Source organism: Mandrillus leucophaeus, unplaced genomic scaffold, assembly GCF_000951045.1.
Source record: "Mandrillus leucophaeus isolate KB7577 unplaced genomic scaffold, Mleu.le_1.0 Scaffold222, whole genome shotgun sequence".
Taxonomy (NCBI): domain Eukaryota; kingdom Metazoa; phylum Chordata; class Mammalia; order Primates; family Cercopithecidae; genus Mandrillus; species Mandrillus leucophaeus.
The window spans coordinates 2554980-2574466 of NW_012102277.1; the positions used below are offsets into that span (position 1 = coordinate 2554980).

Genomic DNA, 19487 nt, shown 5'->3' on the forward strand with positions numbered 1-19487 from the left:
TCTAGTCTAGGGCAGGGTGGGACTTGAGAAGGAGAGGCGATGACCAGAGCCAGCCGAGGTCTCCTGCTCTCAGCAGGGTAGAGGGCTAGAAAGCAGAAGTGTCTACAGTCCTGGGCAGGAGTCCCAGCTCAGGGTGGCCTTGGCGAAGCCTTTTACCTCTGTGGTCCACAGCCTCCCCAGACGGGGACATGGGGCACCATAGTCCACAGTGTCCCTCCCAACTTTGACACTCTAGGATTCCAGACCCCTAGGATCAGAATCAGTGTGGGAGAGGTGCCAAGTGCCTCAGGGACACGGAGACTTTAGTAAACTCAAGGCACGTTACAGAGCTTGACATGCGGTCTGACAATGGGGAACAATTTTTCTTTTAAAATGTATTAATTTTTTTCATTTTGTAAGTATTTTTGCGTATATTTCTAAAATGTAGGAGCTCTTTTTAAAGCAAACTATAATACCATTTCCATACCTGTATCAGTCAACTATTGCCACAACGATGCTGAGCAACAAAGCACCCCAAAACTCAGTGCCATTCAACGACAAGAATTTGGTTCTCTCTTAGATTTCTGTGGGGCCGCTGGGTTTGGCTGAAGGGGGTGGGGCATGGCTCCAGGTTGCCACTGGGGTCAGGTTGGCTTCATGTGTCTCTTACTAGTCTGGGACCCGCAGGCTTCCCTGGGGTATGTTCTCTTGATGAGGGCAGGAGCTCAAGAACAAGCCCAACCCTGCAAGCTCATTTCAACCTTTCATTGGGTCATTTTCACCAGCATCCACTGGCTAATGCAAGTTAGAAGGCCAAGCCCAGAGTCAAAAGGTGGGGAGATGGATTTCACTTTCTGATGGGACGAGCTGCCGAATTCCCTAGAGATTCAGGGAAGAGTGAAAAATTGGGTCCATTTTTACAATCAGCCAAACCCAGCATCCTCCAATGGTGACCAATGAGGGAGGTGTGTATGTATATATTTTTGTTTCTTTATGAACTGTAGATTTATTGCACTTATTTATTCGTGTTAAAACTCCTTTTTTCCCTCCTGTCTTTAGCCAGTGGTGACCTTTTCAGTTTAGCGTGGCCCCAGGAGTCTCTGGGAACTTCCTGCTTTTTATTAATTGTAAGAAGTTCCAGGCTCATCTTGTACATTTCCTGCCCCAGACCTAGAATTAGCACCTTTTTAAAAAGCTATACATTTGTGCCGGGCGCGGTGGCTCACTTTGGGAGGCCAGGGCAGGTAAATCTCCTGAGGTCAGGAGTTTGAGACCAGGCTGGCCAACATGGTGAAACCCCCCTCTCTATTAAAAATACAAAATTAGCTGGGCGTGTTGGCAAGTACCTGTAATCTCAACTACTCAGGAGGCTGAGGCAGGAGAATCATTTGAACCCGGAAGGCAGAGATTGCAGTGAGCCCAGTGAGCGGAGATTGTGCCATTGCACTCCAGCCTGGGCAAAAAAAAGTGAAACTCTGTCTCAAAAAAATAAAAAATTAAAATTAAATTTAAAAAGTAAAAAGCTATACATTTGTAAGGCTTAACGTCAAGCAATTTTTAAAGCACGAAATGTAGAGCAAACTCCCTTTCCCTACCCCGCCCCCAGCCCTTCATTTCCTTCCATAGTGACGGCCACTGCTGTCAATGTCTCATAAATCTTTCTAGAGATATTGTAAGCCTAATGAAGCATAAATATAAGATATGCATTTTAAATGCAAAAAAAGTTCATTTTTGTTTTACATTTTACAGTGTGTAATGCTTTTATTTTACAGTATATAATAATAACAGCTAACACTGATATAGCATTTACCACGTGCTGGGAGAGCTGACATCCTGATGGAAATCTGCCCCAAACCAAGGGCCAGGTATTAGCCACACCTTTACTGCCTTCTTTAGGACATCAAACCTACCCCACATTTAACGAGGTCAGCATTTCCCAAAGTATGGTAGGTGCAATGATTTTACATGGTAAAGAGTGAGCATTTGTTATTTCAGTAGTTAAAACCATATTTTAATATATAAGAAAAATAAAACAAGGATAACATGAAATCCTGTGGTGTCCCATGATTTCCAAGTTGCTTCCATTATTGAAGCTGAGTTTGTTGGGGGTCCGCTCATGGCTGTCTCTGAACAGAAGGTAACCAGGAACTCTCACTTCTGATCCATCTCTATTGTTGTCTTTCCTCCAGGTAGCTGTGGGCACATCCTTCCATAGACCCTCCAGGAGCATCCGCTTCCAGTCCTGCCTGGGCACTGAACGTGCTCCTTCCTCAGATGGGCTGGGTTCGTCTTCTCCTCCAAGTCCCTTCTGAATTGCCATTTTCCCAGTTGCGAAGGGTGTGATTCCTAGAGCAAAGCCCTTACTTGAGAAATCATAGTGGTTTTGTTTCCCTGAGGGAACCCTGACTGTTTCACCCCATGTTCTGCCTCTTCCTTTTTTACAAATAACTGTGGTTAAATACAAATAACATAAAATGTAGTGTGTTACCCACTTTGAAGTGCATACTTTAGTGGCATTAAGTACAACTCATCTTGTGCAACCAATCTGCAGAACTCTTTTCATCCTGCAAAACTGAAACTCTGTACCCATTTAACAAGGAATCCCCACTCCTCCCAGCCCCCCATTCTTCTACTTTCTCTCTCTGTGAGTTTGACTACTCCACGTGCCTCGCATACCTGGAGTCACGCAGTATTTGTCTTTTTGTGACTGGCTTGTTTCACTTAGTTTAACGTCCTCAAGGCTCATCCATGGTAACATGTGTCAGAATTCTCTTTCTTTTTAGGGTTCAATAATATTCCATTGTGTGTATTTGCCACGTTTTGTTTATCCATTCATCCACCGATGGACACAGTTGTGTTCGCCTCTTGGCTACCGTGAGTAGTGCTGCTCCTCCATCCTTTTTAAAGGCTGCGCGGTGTTCCGTGGATAGAGTAGTGTGGTTAGGAGCACAGGCTCTGTAGCCAGAGGGACGCAGGTTTGAATACTGCCTCCACCCTGAGGACACATTGTGGGATCTTGGGCACACAGTAAATGTTTCAACGGAGAACTGTCAATGGAGAATGTTCACCCTCACCATGTGTTCAATCTCACAATGGAGAACTGTCACCCTCACCACAGTCATCTCTAGAAGAGTCCCTCCTCTCACAACCATGGCCACGGCTCTCCCTTTGAGCCATCCCACTCCCAACAATCCTAGGTCTCCTCTATCTCCTCCCCCTGGTGCTCCAGGGCTATCCCAATCTGTGTTAGTCTCTGTCAGCCTTCCCAGCCTGCAACGTCATGCTGCCACCACACTGAGTCATAAAAGACCCTTCCGCGTTGCTTGTCCCTCAGCACAAACGGCCATGTATATGCACATCTCTCTCTACACCGAGAGCTCCATGGAGCCAAGTCACCAGTGAAGTCCTTTGCCTCCTGAACATTCCAGGCATCATCTAAAGGCAACACGCTGGGTGGCAGCTCTGCCAAGTCCCAGGAGCCTCCAACTGCAAAAGCAAGAGTTTTGTCAGCAAAGCTGTTCTCTCATTTGCCTTTTCACCTTCCTGGGTTCAGAGCACTGGTCTGGAGTCAATCTGTCCAGACCTCCATCTCACTCTGCACCAGTTGGTTCTGGGAGTGTAGATAAGCCCCTCCCTCTGTGAGCCCCCCTTTCCTCTTCTGTAAAATGCAGAAATTGGCTGACAGTCTCGAAATGTTCCCCCAGAATGCCCTGGCTCTGATTTCCATCTGGCTCCTTCAACTGATACTCATTCGTTTATCCAGTCACCCATCCTTCCATCATCCAATAATTTTTCTTTCTTTTTTTTTGTATGTATTCTTTTATTTTATTTCAATATAACGTGCTTGCATGTGGCAAAATTTTCAGTGTAGGGGTTAAAAAGTGAACACCCCTCAGCCGGGCGCGGTAGCTCACGCCTATAATCCCAGCACTTTGGGAGGCCAAGGTGGGTGGATCACGAGGTTGGCAGTTCAAGACCAGCCTGGCCAAGATGGTGAAACCCTGTCTCTACTAAAAGTACAATAATTAGCCGGGCGTGGTGGTGGGCGCTTGTAATCCCAGCTACTCGGGAGGCTGAGGCAGAGTATTGCTTGAACCTGGGAGGCGGAGGTTGCAGTGAGCCAAGATTATGCCACTGCACTCCAGCCTGGGTGACAGAGCAAGACTCTGTCTCAAAAGAAAAAAAAAAAAGTGAATACCCCTCTTAGTCACAGCCTCTAGATTAGCTGTTTCCAAACAGGGTTTCGGGGAGGGCAGGGGTTCCCCTCAGGGAACATTTGGCAATGTCTGGAGACATTTCTGGTTTTGTCACAGCTGGGGTTGGGGAGTGGTGCTACTACTCTCATCTAACGGATACCTGCCAGGGGTTTCACCATGTTGGCCAGGCTGGTCTCGAACTCCTGACCTCAGGTGATCTGCCTGTCTTGGCCTCCCAAAGTGCTGGGATTACAGGCGTGAGCCACCATGCCCAGCCATAAGTGTGTATATTTCAAAAATCCAAATAGGCTCCAACTGCAGTTTTATTTATTCCTTTTAAATTTTTATTTTATTTTATTTTTGAGACAGAGTCTCGTTCTCTCACCCAGGCTAGAGTGCAATGGCATAATCTCGGCTCACTGAAACCTCTGCATCCCAGGTTCAAGTGATCCCCCTACCTCAGCCTCCAGAGTAGCTGGGACTATAGGCACCCGCCACCGCACTTGGCCCTCTTTATTCCTTTAATAACACTGGCAGTGACATTTCAAACAGTTAGGAGCTCGCCGCTAGAATCAGATTGCCTAAATTAATTAATTAATCTATTTATTTATTTATTTATTGAGATGATGTTTTTCACTCTTCTCGCCCAGGCTGGAGTGCAGTGGCGAGATCTCAGTTCACTGCAACCTCAGCCCCCTGGGTTCAAGCGATTCTCCTGCCTCAGCCCCCCACGTAGCTGAGATTACAGGTGCCCACCACCATGTCCGGCTAATTTTTGTATTTTTAGTAGAGATGGGGTTTCGCCATGTTGGCCAGGCTGGTCTCAAACTCCTGACTTCAGGTGATCCACCTGCCTCAGTCTCCCAAAGTGCAGGGATTACGAGTGTGAGCCACCGCACCTGACCAGATTGCCTAAATTTAAATGCTGGTCTCACCACTTACTAGCTGTATGACCTAATCCCTCCATACCTCAGTGTCTTCATGTGTACAGTGGGGATGATTACGTTACTCACCACATGGCATCACATGGGATCAGTTATTTATTATGTGCATTCCTTTGTATCTGGCTGGGGGTGGCAGCAGATCACTGTGCTCACTGCAGAGATGAGGACTCTGAGACTCAGAGTCAGGCAGTGACTCGACACAGCCTGTCCAGTAAGTCAGTGGCACCTGGTGCTAGCTCAGGGTTCTCTCCAGTGTAAGCAGAACTTCAGATAAAAGTATGTTTTTTTGGCCAGGTGTGGTGGCTCATGCCTGTAATCCCTGCACTTTGGTAGGCTGAGGAAGGAGGATCGCTTGAGCCCAGGAGTTTCACACCAGCCTAGGCAACATGGCAAAATCCTGTCTCTACAAAAAATTTAAAAATTAGCCAGGCATAGTAACCCATGCCTGTAGTCCCAGCTGCTCAGGAAGTTGAGGCAGGAGGGTCGCTTGAGCCAGGAAGGTTGAGACTGTAGTGAGCCGTGATAGTGCCACTGCACTCCAGCCTGGTTGACAGAGTGAGAGCCTGCCTCGGAAAAAAAAGTGTATTTTTTGCTTATTTGTTTGCTTTATTCCGTTTTGTTTTGGGGGAAGGTCCAGAAGAGAGCAGGCCACCAGCCCCGTGCTACAGGGTAGCAGAGAGTTCTGCGTCAGGCTTCGGGGCATCTTGGCAGACACCTCCCTGTCCCCAGTTCCCAGTCTCCCTCCCCACTGTGGCTCAGCCTGGCTCTCCACTAGGCTGGGAGCAGGCCCTGCCTTATCTCCAGACGCCTGTTATCTGCACACCCATCTGTGGACAAATGGCCAGCCGGCTGGCTCCTGGTCACCCCTGCCTAGAGGGAGGTCCTCCTCTCAGGCCTGTGTCTGGCAATTTGGGCTGGAGCCCAAGGTGGGGGGTCTCCCAATGCAGGAGGCCCTGCTCAGCCCTACCCCTGGGGCTTTAAGCCCCAAAATGATGCTGCTTAGACATTCCATTCATGGGACAGGAATCCAGGCCAGGAAAACCATCCCATCCCACCATCCTTCCCTGACTTGTTTCACATCAGGCCTTGTAAAGTGAGTAAGGGCTGCAATTGTCATTCCCATTGAGCAAATGGAAAAACTGAAGCTAAGTGAGGTGCTGTGTTGTGCTGCAGGTCACACAGCAAAATAGCAGCATTTCAGGGACTAGAACCCAGGCCCCTTAGCTCCCATCCTAGCCTCCAAGAAGGAGAACTCATGGACCTCATGCACCAGGCCCTAACCTGCCATAGATGCCAGGGGCTGGGGCACAGTCATGTCCGTTCTTTGGGCCTTGGTTTCTTCACCTCTCAAGCAGAGATAAAAGTGGGTGAGAGGGAGGAGCCTGCCCTTAGCTCCAGAAGGCCAGGGAAGCAGCAGGCAGAGTTGGGCAGGGCGTGAAGCACGTGGGGCTCCGGGCTCACCCTGCTGGGGCTCAAGTCCCACTTTCCCCACTTATCTCAGTGTGACTTTGGGCAATCATTTGACCTCCCTCTCTGTGCCTTGGTCTCCCCATATGAAAAAAAAAGTGGAGAACAACAGGAGTCAGTCTCCATGAAGTACTTAGCAGGTAATGAGTGCTCATAAGTGTGAGTTACGGTTGTTTTTGTTCGCAGGAGAATATGGTGTAGTAATTGCAGTATCTGGGTTGACGACCTGGCTGCGCTGTGTGACCTTGGACAACTGACTTAACATCTCTGAGCCTCTGTTTTCTCATCTGTAAAACAGGAGCAGTGTGTCTTTGAGGCTCTAGTGAGGGGCTTGGCACAGATCGTGGCCCCATTGGCTGGGGTGAAGCTGGGAGCTGCCAGTGACCTGCAGGGAGGGGTGCCTGCCTGAAAGACTGAAAGACGGAGACAGCCTGCGGGCCTTTGTTTACAGAGCCCATCTCTTCTCTGATGGATGCGCCGGCAGAAGTCTGTTTGCAAGTTTCTCCTGGAAACATGAATCAAGGTCTGTTTGGAGAACACGTGCGCTCCTCTGTCAAACATTCCACCCGTGCTGGGGCCACAGAGCCTTGAGAGCAGAGTGGGTCCCAGATTGTCCCCAGAGATAGGGGATAGGCCAGGAGACCCAGCCCCTCCTGCCAGGCTTCAGAGAGGAAGGCCTGGGCTCTGAGACAGACGCCCTCCCTGGCCTCAAGGAGCTCTCTAGAAAGCAAGATAAGACCTGGACTCGACCAGAAAACAGGGAGAGAGAGATAAGGACCCATCTGCTTCCACTCTTGTCCCCTCTGATCCTCCACAGCAGCCCAGAGTGATCTTTTTAAAATGTAAATCTCATGGCTTACTCCTGCTCACAACCCTCTGTGACTTCTTTAGTAGTTGAATCAGAATCTGATTCCAGGCTGGGTGTGGTGGCTCACGCCTGTAATCCCAGCACTTTGGGAGGCTGAGGTGAGCCGATCACTTGAGGTCAGGAGTTCGGGACCAGCCTGGTGGTTTCGCCAACATGACGAAACCCTGTCTCCACTAAAAATACAAAAATTAGCCAAGCATGGTGACCAATGCCCATAGTCCCAGCTACATGGGAGACTGAGGCAGGAGAATCGCTTGAACCATGAGGCAGAAGTTGCAGTGAGCCAAAATCATGCCACTGCACTCCAGCCTGGGTGACAGAGCGAAACTCCATCTTAAAAAAAAAAGAAAAGAAAAGAAAAGAAAAATCAGATTCCTTAAACGTGGTCTTGGAGGTCAAGTGGGACCTCGTCCCTACCTGCCACTGGGACCCCAGCTCCCAGCCTCTGTCCCCTTGCCACACTAGTTTTCTTCCAGCTCCTCAAGAAAGCCCAACTCGTGCCCTTCCCAGCCCTTCCCGCAGGTGCTCCCTTTCCCTACCGCATCCGGGTGGCCGCTGTCACACTCAGGCTGAGTTTGGCCTCCCTGACCACCCCTTTTCATAGCACCTTACTTTTGCCTGGGTGGCCGACATCAAATTTGTAATGATGCATGTATCTGTGTGTGTACACGCTCAGTCTCTGGGTGGGGCCATGCACCATGTTTCACACATCAGTGCATGCTCAGCCCCTGGCATGATGCCTGCCACATAGAAGGCTCTGCACAAATATTTATTTAATGAATGAGTAACTGACGAGGAGGAGGACTGATCTTATTCTTGAGGTCAGAAAATGGATAGTCATATCCAGTAGAGAGGAAATCGGAGAAGATGTTTTGGGGAAATTGGCACTAAAGCTGTATTGTGATACTCAGGAAGACTTTGAATGGTAGAGAGGAGAAAAGGAGAGTGTAGTGTTTAGGCTATGGGTGGGCACTGGGTTGAGGGAAGGCAGCAATGTGAGGTGCTGAGACCCGAGGCTGCAAATGCAGCCACCTGGGGCAAGTCTCTTCAATCCTTTGAACCTCAGTTTCTCTATCTGAAATATGGGGATGATGATATCATCATCCTAGACAGAGCATATGAGGAGGAAATAAAGCTCTTCATCAGGGTTCAAATTGCAAGTATGATGATTATAGATTTTTATTTCACCACCATGCCAACCTGAAGATGGGGGTATTATTGTCTGCATTTTACCCTGATAATAAATTTATTTTATTTATTTGTCGGAGATGGTGTCTCACTATGTCACTCAGGCTGGAGTGCAGTCACTCTTCTCTGGTACAATCACAATGGACTGCAGCCTGGAACTGCTGGGCTCAAACTATCTTCTTGCCTCAGCCTCCCAAGTAGCTTGGACCACTTGGGTATGTAGTGGTGCACATTGCTGGGGTCCCAGCGGCAGGCAGGGGAGAGTTCCCTCTTGACCTCCATATGTACACCGCTGAGCTCGGCTATATTTATTTTTAATGCTACACATTTTTTAAACATTGAAACTATCTCAAATTTATAGATAAGCTGCAAGCATGGTGCATAGAAGTGCTTTTCCCCAAATGCTTTGAGAATACATTGCAGATATGATGCCCCAACTCACCTGAACATCTTTGCGTTTATTTCCAGCAAACAAGGACGATCTCTTACAAACCATAACACAGTCATCACCATCAGGAAATTAATATCGACACATTCCTACCATCGAATCCTCAGATCCCCTACAAGATTCTCACTGGGTTAGAACAAGTGCTGTGTTTAGTTGCCACATTCTTTGGTCTTAAAAAAATTCCTCAAACTTTCTCTGAATTTTATGATCTTGACATTATGGAGCTCACTGGCCAACTAGCTTGAAGAATGGGGCCTTAATTGGGTTTTGTTTGATGATTCGGGCCAGTCATTTCTTCTGTCTGCGTTGTTTCAAGGTAAGGAAACCAAGAAAGGTGGGGAAGGAAATGTGAAATGGCCTCCGAGTAGAAAATCCTGAGGTGGGAAATTATGTGGCATATCCTACTTTAAGTCCTTTCTGCTGCAAGGATGTCCTCATTTGCTAGATTTTCACTGCAGCTGATCCTGGCCAGAACCCTCCCGACATCAGGGAAGAGGCTAGAAGGGGTTAGGGGTTTTTTAGAAGTTGTGGGGTCTGCACTTTCCTCAAGGGACGAGGGCGCTGAGCTCCCGGTGTCCTCTAGGTGGCGCACAATTCTCTGGGGAAAAGGAGAATTCTAGGTGAACTAACTCCATGGGAAGAAGGGTTGGTTTGAGAGGGTCTAATTGAGAGAGTCTAAGTCCCGTCTACCGGCTGCCGTAGGGGAATCAGCACCCCATCCACCTACTCCCTCCAGAGCAGCTCCCAGCATTCAATCATTCGCTCGCATTTATTTGCCTCCTGCCTGCCTATGGCCAAGACTTGCCATTTGTAGGTCACAGCACAAAGCAGAGGAGGGCAGGGTTGTCGGACTCAGAACTCAGGAAACAACTTGGGGCTGGTCTTGCCCCTGAGTTACTGTAAGACTTAGCACCTTTCTGGGTCACAGTTTAAAAAAGTGAGGATGGCCGGGCGCGGTGGCTCACGCCTATAATCCCAGCACTTTTAGGAGGCCGAGGCGGGCGGATCTCGAGGTCAGGAGTTCAAGACCAGCCTGGCAAAGATGGTGAAACCCCACCTCTACTAAAAATACAAAAAATTAGCCAGGCGTGGTGGCAGGTGCTGAGACAGAGAATTGCTTGAACCCGGAAGGTGGAGGTTGCAGTGAGCCGAGATCGCTCCACTGCACTCCAGTCTGGGCGACAGAGCAAGACTCCATCTTAAAAAAAAAAAAAAGTGAGGATCTCAGGTTGGCTAGATTATAGTCCTGCTTCATCCATCACCCAACCCCCCACCCCATCTGTCTCCATCTTGAGCCCATCCTGGCCCCAGACTCCTCCTCTGTCCCATAAGAAAGGATTAAAATCTCACAAGCAGATGAGAATGAAGTGTGAAAGGGCCTAGGGGTTTGCATGATGGGGGAGGGGCTGACGCCTCAGAGCTAGCTCTACCCCTACAAAGGGATGTGGGAGGAGGGAGCTGGAAGGCTTGGAGCGACCTATCTTCCTCCACCCAACTCCCAGAGCTAAGCAGTACTGTGGCCCCCCACTCTTCTGGTGCTGCTGGCCCAGGGCTTGCTTATCAGGGGTGGTGCCCCCAGTAATGCAGCACAGGGCATCCGGGGACTGAGATCGGCTCTCAAGTTCCCCTGTGGCCACAAACTGTCCTCTGACGATGTCTCATTTTCTTCATCTGTAAAATGGGCCAAAACCACTTTTTTCACAGAGAGGTGGTAGCCACACTGCTGTTTAAAATCTTCCATCTGCTTCTCCTTCCTGCAGGGCAGGTGTAAGGGAGGTCTAGGGTGACCCAGCATCCTGACTTGGAGAAGATCCTATGGGGGAAGAGGGCCATGGAGTGGTCATCGCAGATAAGGGGCCCTTTGGTGATTTCTGCCCCATGCGTGCTAATAATTTTCAGCCACAGACAGCATCTCGTGACATCCAAAATACTCTTATATCCATGACTTTGTGACCCTCACATTCTACCCTGACTGGTGGGAAACTGAGGCTGGCAAAAGGAGTTGTGACTTGCCCAAGATCACACATCCAGCCAGCAGCCAAGTCAAACTGTAGTGTGCAGTGGATAAGAGGAAGTTATCAGGCCATCCTGGCTCTGCTGTGCTTAAGCCATGTGGCCTTATGCATGTCATTTCACCTCCCTGAGCCTCGGTTTCTTCATTTATCAGTAGCAATAGTGCAGAATTGTTCTGAGGGTTAAATAAAACAAATAGAGTGACATACTGGGTGCCATCCTGGTTTTGGTAACATTCAGAGCCAAAACACACCTTTCTTCGTTCTAAGTGACTATATCTGGGGAATGGGGACATGTCTTTTTTCATCCTACATCTTGCATCTCACTGGTATGATTTCCCTCTCCCATCACATCAGTCTCCTCCCCAGGTCCTCCAGGCTCCACTGCCAGCACTGAGAAGTCAGAGATTGGGTGTGGCTTGCTCCCCGCTGTAAGCCCAGCACATAGCACAGCACCTTACACTGAGTGAGAATAATGGCTCATATTTTAAGTGCTCACTGTGTGTCAGTCCTGTGCTAAGCACTTTCTCTGCCTCTTTTCATGTAACCCTCACAATTCTTCAAGGTAGGAGCTATGATTCTATTCCCCATCACAGCAGTGATGGAACTGGTATCAGAAAGGGAAAGTAACCAGCTCAGCAGGGCCAGGCAAGTCTGTGCGACTGCAACACTCAGCCGCACAGCGGGCTCAGCAGCTGTTCTCTGCTTATAAAGCACATGGCGCCTGGCACATTGGCCACCCTCAATCCATGGCATTCGATCTTTGTCACCTGACTGTCATCATCCCTTCTGACTCTCAGTCGCTCCTCTGAACAACAGCTGTGTGTTGGCCCCATTAAAGTCCCACCAATGCCCAGTCCTTTAGGGGGTCCCCCAGCTAGCCAAGGTGACCCCACGCTAACATTTCCCAAGCTCTGTTCCTCAAATTTTATCTCCATCATCAATGACCAACTCCTCTGTGTCAGAGGAAAACAGCTCCCACCTGCATTTATTTCACCCCGGCTTTGTCTATTTATAGGAAGCTGTCTTGTCCTGACGCTGTGTCTGTTAACAAGGCAGGCATCTCAGCCAACTGGGCAGAAAAGCAGCAGAAACCTTCAGTTCTGCCCGTAAAGGCCCCAGAAACGTCTCTGTCCCCGGAGGTTTTTGAGAAAGCGAACTGCTGCAAGGGGAATTACGAGTGTAAACTTGGCCCCTCCCTCTGCCGGCCCCCCAGCCCTCTCATCTGGACAATAACAGCTCCCATCTCATCTCTGAGAAACCATTCCCGAAGGTTCCAGCTGAGTGCAGGATTAGGCCTCAGGGTGGCAATTAGCTGATAAGGCGATGACCTCACCCAGAGGAGAGAGAGCCTGGCTAGCTGGAGCCTGTCCCCTCAGGACACCCTGCCCTGGGCCTCTCTCCCTGGACTTAGAGACAGGAACGCTGGCCCAAGGCTTGGGGAAGTCTCTTCCCCTCTCTGGACCTCTGACTGCTCCTCTGTGAAGTGGAGCACCTTCTGACCTTCATAGGCTTGTGGGAAGCTCCAGTAAAATAAGAAATAAGACCTTGCTCGGAAAGAAGCCCTGGCAGCAGTGCATTGCTGACCATAGAAAACCATAGAACTGGAGCCTCTTCTGGAATATTCCTGAAGGAACAAAGAAAAGAGGCACTGGCCAGGGAATCAGGGGGACCTGAGTTTCTGAGCACAGGCTCTGTGTTCACCAGCCATGTGCTGTCAGGCAGGCTGCCTCCCTTTCTTCTCTGTAAAATGGGACAGTGTTTGCGCTGTGTCTTCCTCACACATGGTTGTGAGATGCAGAGATAACTGAGGAAGGAGAGCTGAGCGGATAAGACCACAGGTTTCAGAGCATGTGGGCCTGGCTTCGAGTGCTGGTTTGACCCCTTACTAACTGTGTGACCTTATGTTGATGGCTTGTATAAGACCTCGGTTCTTGTCTTCTTGGTTTAGAAAAATTTAAACAAGTGACACCCAGTAAAGCAGGTGAATCATAGAGTAATTTATCGAAAAATAAAAAGATATTTTGCAGGTGGATCACTTGAGATCAGGACGTCGAGATCAGCCTGGCCAACATAGTGAAACCCCATCTCTACTAAAAATACAAAAATTAGCCAGATGTGATGGCACGTGCCTGTAATCCCAGCTATTCAGAAGGCTGAGGCAGGAGAATCACTTAAATCCAGGAGGTGGAGGTTGCAGTGAGCCATGATCATGCCACTGCACTGCAGCCTGGACGACAGAGCAAGACTCCGTCTAAACAACAACAAAAAAAAGCAGATTCCTTAAAAATGGCCTTGGAGATAAAGTGGGACCTTGCCCCTGCCTGTCGCTGGGACCCCGCCCCTGCCTGTCGCTGGGACCCCAGCTCCCAACCCCTCTCCCCTTGCCGCACTGGCTTTCTTCTCTGTCTCAGAAAAGAGAAAAGAAAAAAAGAACATGAATATTTTGAAAGGTCAGGGTGGGCTGCTCATGAGGATGAGACAGCTAAGACTGGCACTAGGGAAGCTCCCTTTATAGGAATCTTCCATGATTATTCATAAGGAGGTAGGAAGAGGTGTTACTATTGTAGTAAGCATGTTCTGGGTGGCCCTCTGGGTGCACACGCACGGCGACCGTACATACTTTTTCATACGTAGCATGTACAGCTTGTTAGCATCTTAAATCTCCGCCCGGGGTATGTTTTTTACTATTATAATGAGCAAAGGGTCAGTCTGAGGACAGATAAACTCAAAATGTGCATGCTCTCTGGAGGAGAAAGTCCCTACTGAAGAGAGCTTCAGTAGCCCAGCTAATTTTTGTATTTGTAGTAGAGACGGGGTTTCACCATGTTGTTCAGGATGGTCTTGATCTCTTGACCTAGTGATCTGCCTGCCTCAGCCTCCCAAAGTGCTGGGATTACAGGCATGAGCCACCGCTCCCTGCTGAAGAAAGGTGTCTTTCTATCCACAGGCCTCTGCCGCTTCTTTGCCTAATGTTGAGGCAGAATGTTGATCATGATGGCAGCTTACCAGCTGTGTGATCCTGGTCAAGTTAGTTAACCTCTCTGTGCTGCGCTTTTTCTTTATCTGGAAAATGAGATGATAATATGCACATCCGCCTCATAGTTATCTGAGGACTGAATGTGTTAATATATTTGAAGTGCTTAAAACAGTGCCTAACATCAGAGTGCTCTGTGTACATTAGCTTTTTTTTTTTTTTTTTTTTTTTGAGATGGAAACTCACTCTGTCACTCAGGCTGGAGTGCAGTGGCGCAATCTCAGCTCACTGCAACCTCCGCTTCCTGGGTTCAAGCAATTCTCCTGCCTCGGCTTTCCAAGTAGCTGGGAATTACAGGTGCACACCGCCATGACCGGCTCATTTTTGTATTTTTAGTAGAGACAAGGTTTCACCATGTTGGCCAAGCTGGTCTCAAACTCAGGTGATCCGCCTACCTTGGCCTCCCAAAGTGCCGGAGTACAGGCGTGAGCCATCGTGCCCAGCCCGCATTAGCTTTTATTTGTGTTATTTTAAAGTTCTTGTTTTCTCCTCATGTCAAATTGTCTTTGCAGCAGACAGTGCATGGCTGCTTGCTGGAAACCTGTGGAGAAGCTGCAGAGGAGTCGATGACAATCCTGAGCCTGTCCCTGCCACTTGCACATTCAGTGTCTCTGGCAAGTCCTCCCCCTTCAAAGTCCATTTCCCCATTGGTAGACTGAGAAAGATCAGGAACATTCCAGAACTCTAGGTCCCAGGGTAGCTTAGTCCCACTGAGGACTCCTGAGGGCCCCCTTTGCTCGATGACCTTCAGGAGATCTGATGGGGCTGAGGTGCCCACCTTGGTGGCCCGCCTTGTCTCTCTCACTCAACAGCTCTGGCCCTGAGAGAAAGCAGGCCCCAGCCCGGGGCTGTCACATGGACTGACCCCGCACTGGGCCGGGAAGGAAGAACTGTGGTGGGAGCCCAGGGGAAAGGGCCTGTATGCCGGTGTGTTCACACAATCACAGAAACTCTCACACAGACAGACACACAGACATCAACCTTGACACACTCAACAGACAGGCATGCTCTGACATAGACACATAGTCAGACATTTAGCCCCCAACACCTTCTTGAGACGATCACAGGCCTGGCCCCCTCCTGCCCCACCGTGATGTAGAAGGGTGTGGCCTGGTACTTTGCACATCATGGTTTTAAACAGATATTTGTTGACTGAACCAATGACAGCTTCATGGAGGAGTGCCCGACCTCAACCAGCCCCAGATCAGGGTTTCCAAACACAGAAACTTGAGAGAATCTGAAATAGCTCCCAGGGGAGCCATTCTAACTCTAGGAGGTACAAATGTACTCAAATGTTGATATGGTTTGGTTCTGTGTCCCCCCCCAAATCTCATCTTGAATTGTAATCCCCAGGTGTTTAGGGAGAGACCTAGTAGGAAGTGATTGGATTAAGGAGGCGGTTCCCCCGTGCTGCTCTGTTGATAGAGAGTGAATTCTCAAGAGATCCAGTGGTTTCATAAGGCAGTTTTTCCTGATCTTGCTCACTTTTCTCTCTCCTGCCGCCTTGTGAAGAAGGTGTCTGCTTCCCCTTCCTCCGTGATTGTAGATTTCCTGAGGCCTCCCCAGCCATGCAGAACTGTGACTCAACTAAACTTCTTTTTTAAAAAAATAAATTACCCAGTCTTGGGCAGTTCTTTATAGCAGTGTGAGAACAGACTAATACAAATATGTCTTAGATAAAACGCAACTGACCAGAGGTGGTTACCATAGAATGACAGAGGTAATACAAGTTTTCCTCACTTTCAGAAGTTTCTTTTCAAAAACATAAATTAAAAAATAGAGGTAATAAAGGTTTTTTTTTCCCCCTAGGAGGTCTTTAAATAAAAATTTTAAGTAACTATAATACAGATGGAACTCAGATATGGCAAAGCCTAGGGTGCCTGGGGTTTGTGAAACACCATTGACACCATCCAGACCCCTCTTCACCATCTCATAAATGGGGAAACCCAACCAGGGAATGGGTTCTTTTGAAATGAGCACTGATGTAGGGGCCTGGAGGGCAGGGCTCTGAGCTCTGACTCTGACTGACTGTGTGACCTCCAGCAAGTCACTTCATCCTTAGCCTCTTTCTGATTCCTCAACTGTGAAATCAGAGGGAAATGTATCCCTTCACCAACTGCCTCCCAGGGTGTTTGTGAGGTTCACTAGAGGCACTTCACAACTAGATTTAGGGAACTGCCTAAATTAGAGGCAGAGCTGAGCCTAGAATCCAGGTCTTCAAAGGTCCCATGCAGGTTTGCTCCAGAGCAGTGCACAGCACAATGAAGGGAAGAGAATGGATTTGGGAACAGACAGACAGGTGCCTGAATTCAGTCTCTACCTGCTTATTCACTCCTTCAAATTTCTTGGAGTACCTACCATGGGTGGGACACAGTGCTGATTACTGGGAGGGCAATGGGGAGTTGAAGGAGGCAGGCATTAGTCAAAATATTATACACATAAATGTAATGTAAGTGCAGTAAGTGCAACACATTGGTTCCCAATGTAGGGACAGAGAATTGTTCTGGTCAGGGAGGTCAGCATAGCCATCATCCCCCAGGAATGATGATCAAGCTGATGTTGAAGAGAGAGGGGAGGTTAACTTGACAAAGGGAAAGTAAAAGCATCCCAGGCAGAGGAAGCAGACTATGCAAAGGTCCTGGGGCTGGAGGAAGCGGGAGCACTTGAGAAACATCAGCGTGGCTGCAGTACAGAGTGCCAGGTGAGGCGTGCTCAGCCAAGAGAAGCTGGAGAGCTGGGCAGGACCAAGTAGGCAGGGCTCACGGGCCCATTAGAATTTGGGCCATAATTGTTAGAGCAATGGGAATCCATTAAAGGCTTTTAAGCAGGGAGTGATATCCATTTTGATAAGCTCACTGGCTGCAAGTCAAGTGTGAAAGAAAGGAACATGAGGGGGGACTTCCTTTACAGAAACCAGAACATGCAATGAAGTCACTAAAATCAGATCATTGTGATATTAGAAAAGCATAGACAAATAGATCTGTGGAACAGGCTAAATAATCCAGAATTAGATCTCAGGATATAGATGTTAGCATTTGACAAAAGAAGTATCTCATCACAGTGGAAAAAGGATACTTTATTTCACAAATGGTGCTGGCCTGATAATGCAGCCCTCTGGAATAAATAAAATGAACCCTCATCTTAAACCACAAAATCAGGTGGGGGGAGGAGGAAAGGATAGCATTAGGAGATATACCTAATGTAAATGACGAATTAACGGGCACAGCACACCAACATGGCACATGTGTACATATGCAACAAACCTGCACGTTGTGTACATGTACCCTAGAACTTAAAGTATTAAAAAAAAAATTGGAAAAAAAATAAAGCTTGTCTACCATGAATCATTAAAATGTCAAAAAAACCCCACAAAATCCAAAATTTCAGCTAGATCAAAAATGTAAATGTAAGAATTAAAATAATACAAAATAATATAAGATATTCTAAGGTACTGCATGTTTAACGTAGAGCAGTGGCCAGCAAATTACAGCACATGGGCCCCATCCAGCTGGCTGCCTTACTTAAAAAAACAACAGTTTTATTAAATATAATGCACATACCATATAATTCATCACTTGAAGTATACAGTTCAATGATTTTTAGTATATTCTTAGATACATGCAACCATCACCAAAGTCAATTGTAGAACATTTTCATCACTTCAGAAAGAAACTCTATACCTCTTAGCTAACCCCAATTCCCTATCCTCCCCAGACCTAGGCAACCACTAATCTACTTTCTGTTTCTATAGATCTGCCAATCCTGGACATTTCATATGAACAGAGTCATATTATAAGTGATCGTCTGTAACTGTTTTTTTTTTCTCTTAGCATGCTCTCAAGATTCATCCATGTTGTAGCAAGTATCAGCACTTCACTCCTTTTCATGGATGAATAATATTCCATTTTATGGATATCCCACATTTTGTGTATCCATTCATCCATTGATTGACATTTAGTTTGTTTCCTCCTTTTGGCTATTATGGTTAGTGCTGCTGTGAACATTCAGGTATCAGTGTTTGTGTGAATTATGCTGTCATTTTTCTTGGGCATTTACCTAGGAGTGGAATTGCTGCTGCCTTTTTTTTTTTTTTTGAGACAGAATCTCGCACTGTCGCCTGAGCTGGAGTGTGGTGGCATGATCTCAGTTCACTGCAACCTCTGCCTCCCAGGTTCAAGCGATTCTCCTACCCTAGCCTCCGAAGTAGCTGGGATTACAGGTACCCGCCACCACACCCAGCTAATTTTTTTGTTTGTATTTTTAGTAGAGATGGAGTTTCACCATTTTGGCCAGGCTGGTCTCGAACTCCTGACCTCATGATCTACCCGCCTTGGCCTCCCAAAGTGCTGGGATTAAAGGCGTGAGCCACTGCGCCTGGCCTGCTGCCTGCCTATTTTTATAAACAATGTTTTACTGAAGCACATTTGTTGGCATATTTATGGCTGCTTTTGTGCCATGATGCCAGAGTTGAGTAGTTATGACAGAGACCATACACCCCTCAAAGCCTGAAATAGATACTTTTTGGATTTTTATGCAAAAAGTTTCCCAATTTCTGATCTAGAGCCTGGGAAGACCTTATTTGTCAAAGAAAAGAGAGCTTGGCCTGGTAAAGTGACTTATGCCTGTAATCCCAGTATTTTGGGAGGCCAAGGTGGGCGGATCACCTCAGGTCAGAAGTTCGAGACCAGCCTGGCCAACATGGTGAAACCCCGTCTCCGCTAAAAATACAAAATTAGCCGGTCGTGGTGGTGGATGCCTGTAAACCCAACTACTCAGGAGGCTGAGGCAGGAAAATCTCTTGAATCTGGGAGGTGGAGGTTGCAGTAAACTGAGATTATGCTGCTCTACTCCAGCCTGGGCGACAGAGCGAAACTCCATCTCAAAAAAAAAAAAAAATGGCTGTGGTTGGTAATCCCAGCACTTTGAAAGGCCAAGGTGGGTGGATCACCTGAGGTCAGGATGGCAAAACCATCCTGGCCAAAATGGCAAAACCCTGTCTCTACTAAAAATACAAAACTGAACTGGGCATGGTGGTGCATGCCTATAAACCCAGCTACTCAGGAGGCTGAGGCAGGAGAATCGCTTGAACCTGGGAGGCAGAGGTTGTAGCAAGACGAGATCGTGCCACTGCACTCCAGCCTGGGTGACAGAGTGAGACTCCGTCTCAAAAAAAAAAGAAAAGAAAAGAAAAAGAAAAGAGTGATTACTTAAAATTTAAATTTGACTATATATTTATAAATAAATCTCTAGTATGGCAAAAGATACTAAAAGCAAACTCAGTGGGCAAACACTAGAGTTTGAAAAATAGCACTGTCTACTAAAGTCAGAGAAAAGGTTCCTATTTTATG

General features: G+C 47.7%; 1 pseudogene; it reads right to left on the reverse strand.

Moving 5' to 3' along the window:
- LOC105540575 overlaps window positions 1-19487 on the reverse strand; it is a 51074-nt pseudogene that overhangs the window by 550 nt on the left and 31037 nt on the right.